The 17,850-nt window shown below is 48.1% G+C and overlaps 1 protein-coding gene across 5 annotated transcripts in view; it reads left to right on the forward strand.

Annotated features, from left to right (window-relative positions):
- The first annotated feature begins 202 nt into the window (after window positions 1–202).
- The window catches only part of LINGO2 (leucine rich repeat and Ig domain containing 2), a 3,618,115-nt gene continuing 3,600,467 nt past the window's right edge, over window positions 203–17,850 (forward strand). For 4 of the 5 annotated variants that reach the window (XM_069240603.1, XM_069240567.1, XM_069240575.1 and 1 more), the window contains exon 1: window positions 316–988. The gene's annotated coding sequence lies outside the window, so the exon portion shown is untranslated. Of the gene's footprint in view, window positions 989–17,850 lie in introns of all 5 variants that reach the window. The other variant, XM_069240594.1, reaches the window with a different exon arrangement.

Consider the following 17,850-nt stretch of genomic DNA (forward strand, 5'->3'; position numbering starts at 1 on the left):
TCAAGGGTCAGGTACATCAGCCCATCCACTCTAACACCTGCCCCAGCATCCCTCACCCTGGGTCCAGAAATCTCGCACTGTGCTCCCTGAAGCTACCCTGTCATTCCTGAGAGCTTTGGCACAGCTGCTGGCGTCTTGGCAAGGTCCCCGGCTCTCCCGCAGGGGCTGCGGCGCGTCTAAGGAGAGGCGGCGGGCGGGGAGCGCGCATTCGGTGCGAGCGGGCGCCCGGTTGCAGCTTCTCTTCCTCTGGAGCAGCAGCGACTCCTGCGAGCGGAGGAGGAAGTTCGCGCTCACCGAGCGGCAGCGCAGTCACGCGGGCGGGCAGACCATCCCGAGCGCTGACAGCAGCAGGGCAGGGAGCTCCGGCCGCGGAGCTGCACCCGCGCTCTTCCAAACCCTCTCCTCTGCGCGCTTCTCACCCTGCGCCCGCTCTCCGGAAGGCCCCTCCCTCGCCCCCAAGCCCGGATCCCCTGGCAACCTGAAACTTTGCTCCTTATTCGGCTTGGGCTAAGACCCAGCGAACCCACCTGGAGGCAGCAGACACCCCCTGGAGGCAGGGAAGTGTAGACTAGCCCCCTCCTGGAAAGGAACTGTGCCCAGGCAACTAAGGGCATCGCCATCCCTCTCGCCTGGGGAACCTATAACCCTCAGGACACACTCCGCCTGGAGAAATCCAACTACCCACTGGAGTCAACAGCACCTGCACGTACAGCAGCCAGGCTTGGGCACGTTGGCCGGATCAAAGGCATAGAGGGTCCCAGGGGGTTCACCTGCCGGAGGGGGTCGCTAGACTGAGACGGGTTTCCGAGGTGACCTGATGTGGTGATTCTTCCACGCTTAGAGGATCTGTACTGGCAGATTGTGTGTGGTATATTTCGTTGCAGCGTCTCTCCTCTGGAGGATTTGTGGGGATTGTTGCACATCGAGGCTCCTGGATAGGAGGTTTGAATATTTGCGGAGACCCCATCGGTGATTTGCACAGCTGCAGGTACGTGTGGGGGATGTGCATTGCTCACCAGTAAAGGTGACCTGGTGGTGGGGCTCAGCTGTGCTAGTAGCAGGAGACAGGAGGTCTCGCGGCACCCTACCACAGTGTGATGAGTTGCACAGTATACATCAATGAATGGCTGTTCTATTGAAGTGAGGTGCTGCTTGGCTTGGGGAGGTAAGAAACGGCAGAGGCGTGAGAGTGGGTGGGGGCAGTCCTTAGGACCCACCCTTCACCTGCCTCTAATTCCCAACTCCCTCTTCCATGCCCTGTTTCCCGACGCCCTCCCCACTCCGTAGGTCCGTCCTCTATGCCCGTTCTGAATGTCCCCGCTAGGCGGGGCTCCCGGTGTGCACCGTGAGAAGAAGAGGAGAGGGGGCGCGGGCCCCTTGAGAGCTCAGGGATGAGCGAGGCGGGACCGGGCAGGGCTGAGGCTTGTGAATCGACAGCCTGTGCTCGTGTCAGGGCACCTCCAGTCTTTCCAAGGGGAATTAAACCGTAGCAGATACTCCTGTCCGTAAGAATGGATGAATACGGTACTTCACTGTATTGCACTGCGCTGTTGTGATATATGCATAGCTGTTACTTGGCTCCTCCGGGGCCCAAATCGCTTGTGGTGGGTCGTGTAGAGAGAAAGAGTTACGTACTATGTGCATGAGAGTACGATACTGGAAACTATTATTCATGGCGCTGCAGGTGATTACTCATGAGTAACATGTGACCAGTTTTGAGTGGTTTACATGGGCAGGTACAGTCAGGTACTGAATACCTGCGTCCTTAATTTGAAAGGGAGAGCGCCTGCACTTCTCGGCATTCGTGCAATACATTTGATGCGAGAGTATTGACACTTCTCAGTTGTGAACAGGTACTTTTGGGTAGTAAGTACCTGCACCTCTAAGTTTCCAGTTCAAGCACTACCAATATCATATGCTATACTGCAGGTACACATTCATAAGTGACATGTTGTGGTCTATGCTATACTGCAGGTACATACATGAATAACTGGTTGTCATGTGGTATATCCAATAGCGCATGTGCCAAGGTACATACTCATGCAACATGTCCTGTAGTATATGGTATACTTCAGGTACACTCACGAGTAAATTGTTGCCCCCTGGTATAAGCTGTACTGCAGGTACACACGAGGAGCATGTTGACCTGTGGTATATGCTATACTGCTCTTGCACACTAACAAGCAACATGATGGCCTGTGGTATATGCTATACTGCAGGTACACACTCATGAGTTACATTTTGGCATGTGGTATATGCCATACTGCAGGCACTCACTCTTAAATATGTATGGTTAGTGTTACAGTGCACTAAAACTCTGAAGTGTATATATATATATATATATATATTTTTTTTTTTTTTCTTTTTTTTACCTCCGTTGTATACGATATGCTGCACGTTCCCTCTCACCTACGTTTGGTCAATATTGAATCATGTTGCTTGATAGAAAAGAGCGGAATGTATACTGAACAAGTATATATGGTAACTGCAGGGCCAGCCAAAGTAAGGACTGGTCACTAGAATTTTGTACATTGCAGGCACTTTAGGTATTTGCCATTGTATTATAGGGTACTGCAGCCCTGACGTACATTGTTCTGAAGGGGTGGCCCCGCAGAAGGTACACTGCTGTACGGTATATGTGAGTGTTATAATGTGTAGTTTGAAGTGGATGTTGTCGAAAGTATGTGATGAGTGTAACAAGTAGGTGCTATTTAGTGTCCGTGGTTGTCAATTCAGAATCACAATCCTGCGCGTGCCCTGTCTACATCGATCTAATGTCCTGGGCTATTGAAGCTTTGGGGCAGAAGGCGCTTCCGGTGACGCGTACCTTAATGTCGACTCATAAACGAACCCATGTGTATGGTTGGCCATCCCGACGAGGCACAGCCAGGTTCTAGTTTAACGGCACCCAGTAGGTAGCCTCCAAAGTATATCACTCCCACACAAGCCCCCACCCACTCAAAAAGGCCCAGCCCCCTTCACCACTTCACTACTTTACCAGAGAACAAGAAGCCGCCGCAGCAATTTAAGTACCACCCACACCCTTTCCCCCTCACACGCCCCTTGATTTCTTTGCCATGTTAGAATGGACTCTGAGCCTGTCCGTGCCCAGTATGCGGTGGTGGGCAGTGGGAAGGGGTTTGTTTTTCTAACTGCGTGGAAAGAAATGGCACAACCTCTATGAAGTGTTCCATGAGCTCAACTCATAGGTGAGAGGACAGGCACACTGTGGCATTTAGGAACGCTGCCCGATGTACAGCTGCATACCACGAGCCGCAGTGAGCGTCAATATAATGAAATACTTGGGAGGTGGGGTGGGCAGACATGGGTTATTGTCCGTTATATGACAGGTAACATGGCTAATCTTTAGAACCATGGCTTTGACTGTTTGAACACGTTCACGTGCCCATCGTGACAGCTTAAGACGCACAAGCTCTGTAATGTATTTTCCGAATGTTCCGTGTACGGGCATGCGTGCACGTATTTAGTCGTTACATAAGTGAAATGGTTGTACCTCTTACCCTGAAGAAATTAGCTTTCTTAAGCAAATTCCAGCTGTCTAGAGTACTACGAGAAGGACGAGGAACTGCGTGTTCACCTAACCGTGCGTTATTAATCACCGAAGGCCGTAGAGTGGTACCGAGAAGTGAAGGGAAAAGTTAGGATACTCCGAAAAACGGAGAATTTGGTGTCTGGGTAAGAGAAACAGCGCGATGTCCACTGGCCTGAGGTGACCGCTGCCCCCTAGCGGTGACCTCTGCACCACTGGTTGGTGCTGCTTCAGAACCTCTGCTTCGTGGTGCGTTGGTTTTGAGGGGACAACGGCGGGCACCTGTCATTGGAATATGGACTTAGGGGAGTTAGAAGTGCCGCGGGGTTACCCGGGAGCCCAGCAACCCAACAAAGAAGATGGTCTGATCTTCCTACACTAACCGGTGATGTGTAACCTATACGTCGAGGGAAGGGGCAGATCGCGAAATGAATAAGTAGGAGGTAACTGAATACAGCAGGCTGTATGGTCTAGAAAGCCACCTTCAATACAGTTAAGCGACTCGTAGACAGGAGTGTACTATTCAGCCCACCCAGTCTCTCACCTGTAAGTGGCAAAAACATCCCACTTTAACGCCTGCCAAAACAATATTTATAAATGCTTGGCGTTTATCTAATTTCCAGATTTGGTATTCATTATTTTAAATTAATGGGCCTTGAAACTGCTCAAATCAGACATAAAAAAGCGCACAAGGTCTACGACGTTATGGGCTACTTACCTACTACACCTTCCCACACGAGTACTTCACGTGACGCCACGGCAGACACTATTCTTTGCATCGGTTCTGTTGGTTACGATGGACGTCACTTCACCAAAATGCCGGGGGTAGTGGAAGTGACACCACGCGCCCTTTGACCTCCACTTTCACTCACATACATATACATATACTCACACATACACACACATTCACACTTACACTCACACTCTCTCACATAAACACTCTCACCTGCAAACACACACACATATATTTAAAAGCATTTTTACTTGCCCCAGCTGCCATTGAAGGGCATATTCCCAGCTAATTGTATACCATTTTTATTATCCAAATTGTGAATAATATACTATTATTCAATATTAGGGTAAATCAAAATTAACAGAAAACAAACATATTGGAGCCCCAAATGATGTCCATAGGGACGAGATTCCACTGTGTTCCTGGCGCTGAATTCGCTACCGCTGCAGTCAGGGGTCGCAAAGACAGTGTCATCCAGGGACGGCCACCCCTAAATGACGTCCATGGTGTTTACCCTGACCTTCAAGGAGGATATAATAATGCTGCGTTTGCAGTCTCCCCCTTCTCCTCGTCACTGGCATCCCACGAATACCAGGATTTAAGAAGAACGTACCAGTCCACATGTTCTGTTTTTTTTTGTTTGTTTATTTTTTGTGTGTAAATAATGAGAACAGAGAAAAAGATTACACTCTAGTAGCCCGGTGTTGATCGCACGTTTAAGATCTCGGAACGCACAAGTATTACTTTGCAGGTCATGAAAAAAAAAGGAAGGTATTTGAGAGGCGACTTTTCTGGTTTCTGTAAACAAGAGCAAGGCAGAGTGAATGTCAAAAGGGCTGCTCCTCAGTGCAGAGATTGAATCAACCTACAAGAAAGATGCTCTTTGCTTCAAGACGTTTCACTGTTCCTGACGCCTATTTCTTCTTTCGAACCATCTTTGGAGAGCTAAGGTGAGAGGACTCCGTATCTTGAAAAACAGCCTGGAATGTGAAGCTTAGTGTGTCTGTTTTTAAACGTAATAGCTGACATACCCAGATGAGGAAGGTGTACCAAAGACCGATTTGACACCTTACCGGCCTTGTCAACAAATGCACAGCTGGACCTCACAGAACATCACTGACCTCAGCAAACCCATGGGTCAAAAGTTTTCAGATGACTTATTTGACATTAAAAAATCAACAGCTTCCCATGTTCATTACTGGCTTTGACCTGTACTGCATATTATATGCCCTGTTTGTATTTCCTGACATTTCTATCATCCTTTTTTCTTATCCTCTTCTTTCCTCTCCTTTGTATGGTAATTTGTTGCATTATGGTTGATCTTTAACTATGTTACATTAACACTGGTCGATTGTGACTTGCTTACCTTGCAACTGTAGTCGAATTAGCTTCTGTATATTGCTTGATCTCCTATTGACCTCAAATGTATGTAACAATACAGTTGTACTGTGTTCGCTCTTCTTGAAATTATAATAAAGAGATTCTGGGTAAAACATATCAATATTGTAGGCATTAAGCTGGACGTGCCATCTATCTTATGGTCTGTGTCAAATTTTAAATGAGTTGGACGTTTCACTTAAATAACTAGTGAAGAGAGCTCCACTCTACATAACAAGTTGATGTATTCCCATAAGAGGCCTAACACTGTATGGACATGTTCTATGGACTGCGTCTGGAGCTGTCCTTACTAGCAAACTTTTGATGAACATTTAGAGGATGTGGTGTGAGAATTCTTCCACTGCCTCCACGTATGTATATTTTTTGAAGAATGTGGGCTCTTAGTATGAATAAACGTCTAAAGGAGTGAGAGGATTCTTTTGCTAGTTAAATGCTACAAGTCCCACTGAGACAACAGCAACCAAAATAGTATAGCAGACTCAAAAATGACAAATCAATATTTGTACTGGTGTAGAGTATATCATATTTTGAGTAAAAGAATCATTGCCCACCTTAGGTGGCATACTTCATCATTGGGTTCGGTCCGACATCTAGGCGTGCAGTCTGCATTCCAAAGATTGGCTCAACCATACATGAAGGGAGCCATACTGTTGTAAAATATTATGGCGGGTGATCCTTACTGTGAAGAATACAATACTGAGAGCCCATGATAAAGTTAAAACCAGTAAGGGGAGGAGCTGTATGAGAACCTAAGTAGTCTCGCATTTTGAGATTGTTAATATCAGATGTTCTTGATCCGGAGACACCACAATGGCACAGAAGAAAGGTTTATGTGGTGTTTTCATTGTGGATCATTTGGTCTTTATGCATGTTGAATATTAGAGCACCTTACGTCATTGTGAGAGAATCTTCTGTCATTAAAGATCTATTTCTGAAAAGGGTTTTATCTTATTCATGCACATACAAGTAAACAATAACTATCTACTAGGTAATAGATCGCAGTTGCAGATAGAAAGCACTTCATACCCCTAATGATTCTCCAAAGGGTATACCTGTGAGGTGGGTGGATGATTGTGTCTGCCATGTGGCCTACATGAGTATTGTTTGATGTTGAACACTAGAGTCCAGTGTTTTGCTCTTATTGTCTTTTGTTGCTGCTTCTATGCATGAATATCAAACAAAAATGAGTGAGAGGACCCTTACGTACTAGATGACAAAGTATGTATTAATAGGAAATATTTGAGTGTAGTGAGGTTTATGTGGGAAGTTTCTGGTGTTGCATATGTGTGAAGCGGCTGGCCAAACCACATTACAACAAACGTAGGTGGTAGGTGCATGGGTATAGGAGAAATGTGTGAGACATAATAATGCATGCATGTGTATATCTACCAGTTTTAAATTGGTCTGTATCACACATGTTAAACCACATTGAATATGGACATGCTACCTTTGTGGGTGAGGTAATTTTATTTCAAATATAGAGTACAATGTGGAGTCTACATAGTAGTGGCATAGAAGCAGTCTAGAGGAATAGGCATTGTTAAACTAGCCCTGGTATGTGTTCTAAGGAGTCCATTCATCAGAGATAAGAACAACTCAAGGAAACAGGTATTATACAACCAGCCACGGTATATGCTTTGATGGGTCCATAATGCCCTTGAAACCAGTATTGTTGTCTGAAAGCAAAGTGTCTGCAGCAATACAGAGTAGGCCAGGGAAATGCACTCCAACAGAATTTAAGTTTTCAGATGATATTAATAAACTGCAGATCATTGCCTAAACACAAATGGGATGTGTATACCTTGTTAGAGGATTCAGCCCCTGAAATAGTCTTCCTTACTGAAACATGGCTCAGAGAGGGGAGTGAGCCAGACCTTGTGGTCGCATTGCCACTTGGATATCAAATCTGCAGATCAGATCGGGTGTGGAAAGTAGGTGGAGGTGTTGTTATTATCACTAAGCAAACCCTAGATTGTAAAATCACTCCTAACATCTTTCCAGACTGTAACAGCCTACTTTTCTTGATTAAACTCTCCTGTTCCTTTACGTTCTCAGAGGCTCTGGTCTATCGTCCTCCAGGGTCCATCAAATTTTGTAAAGACAGTTCCAGAAATTTTAGCCACTCTGTCCCTGCAGTCTGCTAATTTCACTCTATTGGGGAATCTAAACTTGCATATAGAGGATATGTCATCTCAAATAGCATCCCCCTTTCTAAAGGACCAACAGGTCTTTCAGCTAGTTCAGCGAGTGACCTCACCAACTAACAATAGGGGTCATACCCTTGATCCCATATTTTCAAATGTGGACAACCTGGAGGTAGGCCCCCCGATACAAACATTCTGGACAGATTACTTTATAATTCCTTTCAATATCAGGTTGCCACCTACATTACCTCCTAAGTCTGGAATGATTATAAATTCCAGTCATTGGTCTATGTTAGATGAATCCAGCTGGTAAAATATGTTAGGGAGGACCATTTAGCCTGCTGTATCTGAGGCACTAAAGGAGGGGGATGCCTTACTATGCTATGAGGCGCTGGGTTCAGGGATCACCAGGGCACTGGATGAAGTAATCCAGTTTAAAACTTGCAAGAGGGCCAAACTTGCGGATAGGGCAAGTTGGTTCTCTGCTGAATTAAAACTTCTAAAAAAGAGTTGTGAAGTCCAGGAAAGAAGGTGGAGAAGGAATTATAAAGAAAAGGGAAACGCTAGGTACAAAGTTATGCAGAAAAAATATCATCATGCAATCCGCAAAGCACGGATAGCCGATTTAGCGAATAGGATCAGTGCAGCCCCAAATTCCAGTAAGGAAACCTATCGGATTGTGAAGATCTTTCTGAAGGGTGACCCCCCCCTAATGGAGGCCCTCCTCCTTCATTACAGCGCTGTGAGGCACTGGCCAAATAATTTCTAGAAAAAGTAAACAACATCTATGATGCCTTAGTAACTGGTTCATCAGGTCACCACGAGGCTGTAATAAATCCTGACTCCCATGGCTGTGAGCTTTTGTGTTTTCTCATCATTTATCAAGCTGAAGAAATTAACATAGTGAGATCAGTAACTTCAGGATCTCCTCTAGACCCTACCGCTATAGATATCTTAATGAAGGGCGGAGACATGCTACTACAAACTTTGACCAAGCTTTACAGTCTTTCCTTACAAAGTGGCCAAGTCCCTTCAGAGTGGAAACACGCCATTATCTGGCCTATGTTAAAGAAACCTTCACTGGACTCCTTGGCGATGGAGAATTATATACCTGTCTCCCTCCTACCAGGGCCAAGTAAAGTTCTAGAAAAGATTGTCAATAACAAGTTGTCAATTTTTTTAGAGTCCAATAATATCCTTCATGCCACCCAGAAAGGTTTTTGGGTGGGTCATAGCACAGAAACAGCCTTATTAAGAGGAACTGAAGACCCTAAGCAGATCCTTGACTCTGGTGGTTCAGCAGCACTCATTATTGTCGACCTGAATGCAGCATTTGACACAGACTCTCATGATGTGCTAATACAACACCTAGAAAACCTTGATGTCTCCAGTTCCGTGCTAAGTTGGTTAGCCTAGTTCTTGAGCGAAAGGAGTTTTCAGGTCCTTGAAGGATCTTGTTACTCTTCCAGTTATAAGTTGAGGTGTGGTGTTCCTCAGGAATCATTGCGAAGTCCAACCCTCTTCAAAATGTATCTGCATTCATTATCTGATATTGTGGGGGCATCTGGATTTGCAATGGTTTCTTACGTTGATGATACTCAGTTGGTCCTCTCATTATCCCCGGATATTCAGAATACCTCCACAAAGCATAATAACTGTCGGACGGAGGTAGCCAAATGGATGGGAGACAGTTGTCTAAAATTAAATGGTGAGAAAACCGAGGTACTCGTGGTTGGCAATAAATCGTCCATTTGGCAACAAATCAGATGGCCATCTATGATGGGTGAGTGCCTTCAACCAAAAACAGAAGTAAAATGCCTGGACTTTATATTAAATCACAAACTGTCCATGGCTTCGCAGGCACACAGAACTACAGGCACTTGTTTTGGCCTGTTTAGGGCCCTCATTAGAGGGCTTACATTAGAATCCAGAAGAATCATTATCCAGGGGTTGATATTATCACACCTGGACTAGTGTAATTCTATTTACCTAAGGAGTCCTCATACAGTCATTAGGAAATTGAAACTTATTCAAAATGCAGCAGCTACGATTCTTTTGGGGGTCCCTAAGTTTAGTTCAGCAACTGGTACTCTAAAATCCCTGCCCTGGCTTCCAATTTGCAATAGGATTCTGTTTAAGACTCTCTGTTTGGTTAATCGGGACAAATACAAGCAGGGCCCAAAAATTATTCAACAACTGATTCCCCCTTATCTACTGAGGAGATCCCTGAGATCGTCTTCCATGGACCTCCTTGTTATACCCAAGATAAGGAGAACCATGGGCGGCGGGCAGTCTTTTTTCTATTTGGCACCCTAAGTTATGGCATTTTCTTCCGGTGAGTCTGAGAAGTGAAAAGAATTGGCTATGATTTTGCAAGCAACTAAAACATTCCTCTTTCCAAAATCAGAGTAAAAGTTGATTGCTTTCTGGTATTCTTCAGCGCTGGGAAGCCCAGTTTTGGGTAGGCATGATGCGTTGTATAAATCCGGGAATTAATGAATGAATTCAGCAACAAAGGAGTACTCAAATCAACGTTCAAGCAGCTATAGTATGGATCTGAAGAGTCTACACAGGTGTTGCAGGTAGTTACAGATAGGATTGGACATTATACAACCAGCCATGCATATGATCTGAGGAACCGCAAAAGGTGCCAAGCACAACCTATCGGAATCAACATTGGACAATCAGCCAAGATTTATGGTTAGAAAAGTCCCTGCAGGAGAGGCAGAGGAGCAAAACACAGGAACGGATGTTGTGCAAAGAACCATGAGTGGCAGTGGAAATAACATAGGAATGGGCATTAATGCAACCGTCCCTGCTATACCACCTGAAGAGCTCCAAACAGTGACTGAGGCGCAACCTATGAGAATGGACATTAGACAGACAGCCATAGTGGGTGGTCTGGGAATTCCCTGGAGAAAGGCAAAGGAGTAGCACATGGCTGGGCATTGTGCAAAGGGCCATGCTATATGAACTGAGGAGCACTCAAAGAGTGGCAGTGCAAAACAAATCATAGGAATGGGCATTAATGCAACCAGCTATGCTATATGATCTAAAGAGTCTCCAAACAGTGGTTGGGGCGCAGCCTATGGGAATGAGCATTATACAAAGGATGTCAGTCAGTGATACTGTGGAAGGAATCTCTTTAGGTTAGAGAGCAAGTGGCGCGGTTTGAGGAAGGGATAATGAGGGGTGAAGCAGGGCATGCATGGGTTATGGCCACTGACCCATCTGGATCAGATAGAGATGGCACCACAGAAATGTTCTGTTAATTTCTTTGGCCTTGAGCTGGATTCTGGGACTGGCCATTCCCGGGGTAGTTAGATGGAGTTAACTGGGGCAAGCTTCTCAAGGTTGGAGGAGCTGTCATCAGATAGTTAGCACCAAATTACCCAATCACAGAGTGAGGGCTCTATCATTCACAAGGAGAAGAGGTTAGGGCTCAATCTTCCAGAAGGAGAAGGGTTTGGATCAGTTTTAATAAGCAGCAGGGGTAGCAGGAGGGTCTCAGAGATGGGGGTCACTATTGAGAGGTTGGTAATGGAGGCAGGGATCAAAGTGAGGAATACATAGACAAGTTAAAGGGAAACCCCTTTTAAGCTGGCACAAGAACACATAACAACAATATTATTATGTTAAGGTAGATTGTAGATTGTATTTATAGCAGGACAGACACACACATGCATGAGGTAGGCAACGCTGCAAGAAACAACTCAGCGCAATTACCAGTAACTAAGTTTTAGAAATGAAGCAACCAGCACAGTGCATCTTCAGGAGCAAACATGCTCTTTAGCCAGGCTCTGAAACACACTCTGATTACCACCTTAAGGTATCTTATGACGCTATTTAAAACATGGAACATATTAAAGTAATTTTTATTGAATTGGATATATATTAGCCAGTAGTGTTTTTCCCTTCACCCATAGGCCACTTTAAAATATTTTGCATAAACATGGGCACAACATAACAATTTGAGGCACAGGCTTGTGCCCACAAATACAGGTGGCTTTAAAAGAAAGGGTGAAACTGACCAAAATTATATTATACATGTATGTAGTGCTGATGTTTGCAATAGAGATACATTTGACGTCGTTCTCCTCCAGTGGCAGAGAAAGACAGTAATACTTTGATGTTGTGCACAAGTCTTGACTCTGCCTCTCTTACTGACATAGAGATGCTAAGGTCCTGATTTAGGCTGTGGTGGCCCTATTTATGGTACTTGATCCGATTGGCTCGATTATAGATGTTTTGTCCACTTTTCCCTGTCCCCCTGCAGATATGCATGTTTCTTGCTGCTAAAATAATCCACAATTGGTTAAAAACAAGAAAGAGGTGTTACTGCTACCCCGCATTAAATGCATGTCAATAATTCCATCTTTCAAGAGCTTGGCCTTCAAATACGTGTCAAGCATTCCACTTTTGTTCAGACAGAGCCCGTTGCCCAATTAAATACACACTCTTAAGAAAATTAGACATGTTTGTTTATTTTTCCACTTTTATGTAGTCCAGACTTGACCTCCTTTAGATGGGTACGAATTACATTTTCACAAGGTCACAAAAAGATATAGGCCCTCATTACAACCCTGGCGGTCGGTGGTAAAGCAGCGGTAAAACCGCCAACAGGCCGGCAGAAAAAAAATTGTATTATGACCATGGCGGAAACTTCCAACATAGACAGCCACTTTAACACTCCAACTGCCACAGCGGTACAAACAAACAGCATGGCGGTCACTGCCAACAGACAGGCGGAAGACAATGTACCACCCACACTATCATGACAGGCCAATCCGCCACCTTTTCCGGGGCGGATTCAACACGAACAAAAACACGGCGGAAACAGGACTTGGAAGGGAAAACACTCACCTCTACACACCCTTAGAGGAACTCATCACCATGGAGCCTGAACTCCAAATGCTCCCTGCAATAGTCTTCCTGCTCCTCTACCAGGAGCACAACCGACGGCAGCGATGACCACGGTGAGTACTGCACCTACAACAGAGGGGAGGGGGGAGGGAAAAGAGAGTGACACACACACGCAACACGCAACACCCCCACCCCCACCCTCACCTACAACAAAACACACACCAATACATGCTGAAACATTCCATTTACACCCCCAACCCCCCAGGAAGAACGCAATGACAAAAGGAAATGATTTGAACGATTGTAATCATGTAAAATCCATTAGTCAAAACTTTATATACACTATAAGCAAATATGAACACCAAGAATTAAAGTCCAGGTACTGCACCTATATAGTCCATGGACCACTGGGCCCAAAATGCATGGGTGAGGTCCACACTCGATACCCGATCGAAACGGAGAGAACACTGCAGGGGCATCAGATCGAAATAAAACAGGCACCTCAGGGGGAAAAGGGGGTACCTCAGCCAGATGAGTGTACGACGCCAGTTCTACGAGGGGGCTCCATGCCCATTGATGTATCCTAGGGAGTGCAAAGCCACAGTCTCTCAAGTCTCTCCAGTGGGTGGTTTTCCCACTGCTTTATCCAGTGGGTGGGTTGCCTTCTGATTTATCCTGGAGAGTGCAAAGCCACAGTCTCTCAAGTCTCTCCAGTGAGTGGTTTGCCCACTGCTTTATCCTGGGGAGTGCAAAGCCACAGTCTCTCAAGTCTCTCCAGTGGGTGGTTTGTCCACTGCTTCATCCTGGGGAGTGCAAAGCCACAGTCTCTCAAGTCTCTCCAGTGGGTGGTTTGCCCACTGCTTTATCCTGGGGAGTGCAAAGCCACAGTCTCTCAGGTGGATGCCTTTCTCCACTGGTTCTGGAGGGGGCCTTGTGCCCAGAGTGCTTCAACCTGCCAATGACTGAGATAGTGGATGTGATTATCCACTGGTTCTGGAGGGGGCCTTGTGCCCAGAGTGCTTCATCCTGCCAAGGACTGAGGTAGTGGATGTGAATATCCACTGGTTCTGGAGGGGGCCTTGTGCCCAGAGTGCTTCATCCTGCCAAGGACTGAGGTAGTGGATGCCTTTCTCCACTGGTTCTGGAGGGGGCCTTGTGCCCAGAGTGCTTCATCCTGCCAAGGACTGAAGTAGTGGATGTGATTATCCACTGGTTCTGGAGGGGGCCTTGTGCCCAAAGTGCTTCATCCTGCCAAGGACTGAGGTAGTGGTTGTGATGATCCACTGGTTCTGGAGGGGGCCTTGTGCCCAGAGTGTTTCATCCTGCCAAGGACACTCCACTGACGGTGGGGCAACATAGAAGCTGCCCAGGCCCCTTGAATTGACCACTAGCCTCATACGAATTACCACTGGGGATGACAGCCATGTCTGCGGTGGTGCCACTGGCTCAGGATGTCGCGTGGCCGCTGGCGGTGCTTGCGGCAGGGTCAGTAGCGGCGGTGCTTGCGGCGGTCATTGGGGCAGCGGTGCTTGCGGCGGTCATTGGGCCGGCGGTGCTGGTGGCGGCCTCACTGACTGCCGTGCTGGTGGCTGGCTCACTAACTGCAGTGCTGGCGGCGGTGTCAGTAGCAGCGGTGCTGGTGGCGGGCTCACAGACTGCGCTGCTGGCGGCGGTTTGAGTAGCGGCCGTGCTGGTGGCGGGCTCACTGACCACGGTGCTGCCGAAGGGCACAGTGTCTGCGGTGCTGGTGAAGGGCTCAATATCTGGGGTGCTGGCGGCAGTGTTTGTGGCGGCGGTGCATGTGGCGGTGGCGGTCTTGTCCGCCGTTCAGGTTGGCGGCGACGTTGACTTGCCTTTCTTTTTCAGGCCCTTCCCCACCATGGATGCTGGCGCAGCTGTCTTGCCACTCCCAACTATTGTCTTGGCTGAGCCCTTGGTGGCAGGTATTTTGGCCTTCTCCCTCCGGGATGTGGGCAACTTCTTCTGTTTTGGAGGTGGGGGAATGTCCTTGGACTCGCTCCTTGGGACACTGGCAGCCCTGTTGCTTGGCGCACTCCAGAATCTGGATATTACTGGCACCACTGTGCCCGGTGATGTGGTGGCTGAGGTGCTGGGTTCTGACCTGGAAAGGCGGGCCCTAGGGGACGGACGAGGGGGTGAGGTGTAGGGAAGAGGTCAACATTTGAGAGGAAAAGCTTTTTTGACACACTGGGACGGGTAGATGGAGGGGGTTTGGGAGTGGAGGAAGAGGTAGTGGTTGTAGGAGGTGTTCGTATGCTGACCTTGGGTGAAGGTGCATGGGCTGGAGGCTGTTGTGAGGTGGATGGCTGTTGGGTGGTTGTGTGACTGCATTTGTGTACTTTGGGAGGAGGGCTCACAGACACACTGGGAGAGGACACAGGGGATGTGTGAATGGTAGTGGGGGTGGTGAGTGCACGTGAGCAGTGTGTGATGATAGGCGTTCTGGTGATGGAGGTAGTGGCTGAAGATGTAGTGCATGCAGGTGTGAGTGGAGACGTGACAGGGAGGGAGGAGGGAGATGTGGAGGAGGGGGACACAGTGGAGGCAGTGGATGTTGGTATGTGTGCATGGGTATGATGCTTGTGTGAGTGCTTGTGGGATGTGTGGTGCTTCTGTTTCCCAGAGCCACCCTTGTGTGTTGAGGTGTGTGCATGCTGGTCTGATGGTGTGCTTGGGATAGGCTGAGGTACAGGGGATTGGGTCTGGGTGGAGGAAGTTGGAGGGGGGGCTGGACACAGGGACAATGGCTGCCATCAGTGCAGAGGACAGAGCCTGACATGCTTGCTGTTGGCCTTCCTGGCCAAAATGTATGCCCTCCAGGTATGCATTTGTCTGTTGCAACTGCCTCTCTACACCCTGGATGGCATTCAGAATGGTAGACTGCCCGACAGTGAGGGATCTCAGGAGGTCAATAGCTCCCTCACTGAGGGCAGCAGGGCTGACTTGGGCAGGGCCTGAGGTGCCTGGGGCGAAGGAGATGCCCACCCTCCTGGGTGAGCGGCCACGGGTGAGGGGCTGCTGTGAGGACGGTGCTGGTAAGGGGGGTGGCGGCTGTACCTGTAGATGCGGTGGGCACAGAGGGGCCCGCTACTGCAAGGGAGCTCCCATCAGAGGAAGAGTTGGTGTCGCTGGTCTCAGCTCCTGTACCCGCCGTGGAGCTCCCCTCGCCCTCCGTTCCACTGGTGACTTCTGACTCCATTGTCTGGCCCTCCAGGGCCATGTGGGATTCAGCTCCCTCCTGCTCCCGCGACACAGCTCCTTCGCCTGATGATGCTAATGCACACAAGAACAGGGAGACCATAAAAAGGGGGGTGGAAGAAAGAAGAAAGACATGTTCAGTGCATACAATACCGCTACCGTCAGTGGACACTACAGACACAGCAGCCCTCTGCACTATGCCATGCACTTAGAGTTCCCTAATTAATCACAGGGACATGGGGTGCATGGCCTATGCCCGATTGCTGCACACATGGAAGTCACAGGAGCCTGACTAGGTGTAGATGTCTCTTACCACTGGTGGGGATGGGGTGCCACTTAGCCTGCCTCACAAAGGGTCCTTGCCTACAAAGCTCGCCCTAGCCTAGGGGAACCCACTGCCCACCTCCCCCACCCAGACACCTCCAATGCGCGCAGAGTCAGATGGATGTGACAGTACTCACCCCCTTGTGGCTGCTGTGATGCCCTCAAGTGCCCATCCAATCAAGTGAGTGAAGAAACAGAAAACGGCGGTCACGTCCACGGCTGTGCGTACCGTCACCGCTGGCGTACATCGTCATTGGCTCCTAGAACCCATAGGACTCAATGTTAACCAACGCAGGATTGCGCCGCGGTCTTCGACCGCCTACCGTGACGGTGTACAACGCCAGGGCAGTTACCGCATATCCCCTTGTCCCACATTACAGGTCAGGCAGCCACCATTTCAGGGGGCCACATGGCATCAATTGTTAATGCGTCACACATATATAGGCCTTGCATACACCCAGAGACAGGCACATAGCGTATTGACAAATGTGTGCAATAAAATTATTTTTTTACTAACTCAGTGTTGGCTGACTCTGTGCTCGCTGTTCTCATTCATAGGGCACGTCCGCTGGGGCAGGTGAGGAGATGGCAGCATCCTCCGGTGTACAGACCGTCGGTGGACCTGTCGACAATGGAAGAGAGGCATGTAATAGTCACCTACAGACTTGATCGTGCCACAATCCAGGAACTGTGTACCCAGTTGGAGCCAGACCTGATGTCAGCTATCCGCCATCCCACCGGAATCCCCCTCTAGTGCAGGTCCTGTCAGTATTCCATTTCCTGGCAAGTGGGTCTTTTCAAACAACAGTGGCCTTAGCATTAGGGATGTCCCAGCCTATGTTCTCCAACGTGTTGTCCATAGTGTTGTCTGCCCTGCTGAAACACATGCGCAGCTACATCATGTTCCCTCAGGTGGAGGATTTGCCTACAGTGAAAGGTGACTTCTATGCCCTGGGACGTATACCCAACATCATAGGTGCCATTGATGGGACACGTGGCCTTGGTCCCCCCACGCAGTAGTGAACAGGTGTACAGAAACTGGAAATGCTACCATTCAATGAATGTGCAGATGGTGTGTTTGGCCGACCAGTACATCTCCCATGTGAACGCCAAGTTTCGAGGCTCAGTGCATGACGCCTACATTCTGAGGAATAGCAGCATCCCTTACGTGATGGGGCAGGTCTAGAGGCACCGTGTGTGGCTAATAGGTGAGGACAAGGACCCTATACCCTGTGAATAGTTGTCCGGGTCTGGGGTTGTCCCTAAGGGTTAGTATGTGTCTAACAGATTTCCCTCGACATTTGCAGGTGACTCTGGTTACCCCAACCTGTCATGGCTACTGACCCCAGTGAGAAATTCCAGGACAAGGGCAGAAGAACGCTACAATGAGGCACATGGGTGAACTAGGAGAGTGATAGAAAGGACCTTCGGCCTCCTGAAGGCCAGGTTCCGGTGCCTCCATATGACTGGTGGTTCCCTATACTACTCACCAAAGAAGGTGTGCCAGATCATCATGGCCTGCTGTATGCTGCACAACTTGGCTTTGCGACGACAGGTGCCTTTTCTGCAGGAGGATGGTCCAGAAGGAGGTCTTGTGGCAGCTGTGGAGCCTGTGGACA

Source organism: Pleurodeles waltl, chromosome 1_2 (assembly GCF_031143425.1).
Source record: "Pleurodeles waltl isolate 20211129_DDA chromosome 1_2, aPleWal1.hap1.20221129, whole genome shotgun sequence".
Taxonomy (NCBI): domain Eukaryota; kingdom Metazoa; phylum Chordata; class Amphibia; order Caudata; family Salamandridae; genus Pleurodeles; species Pleurodeles waltl.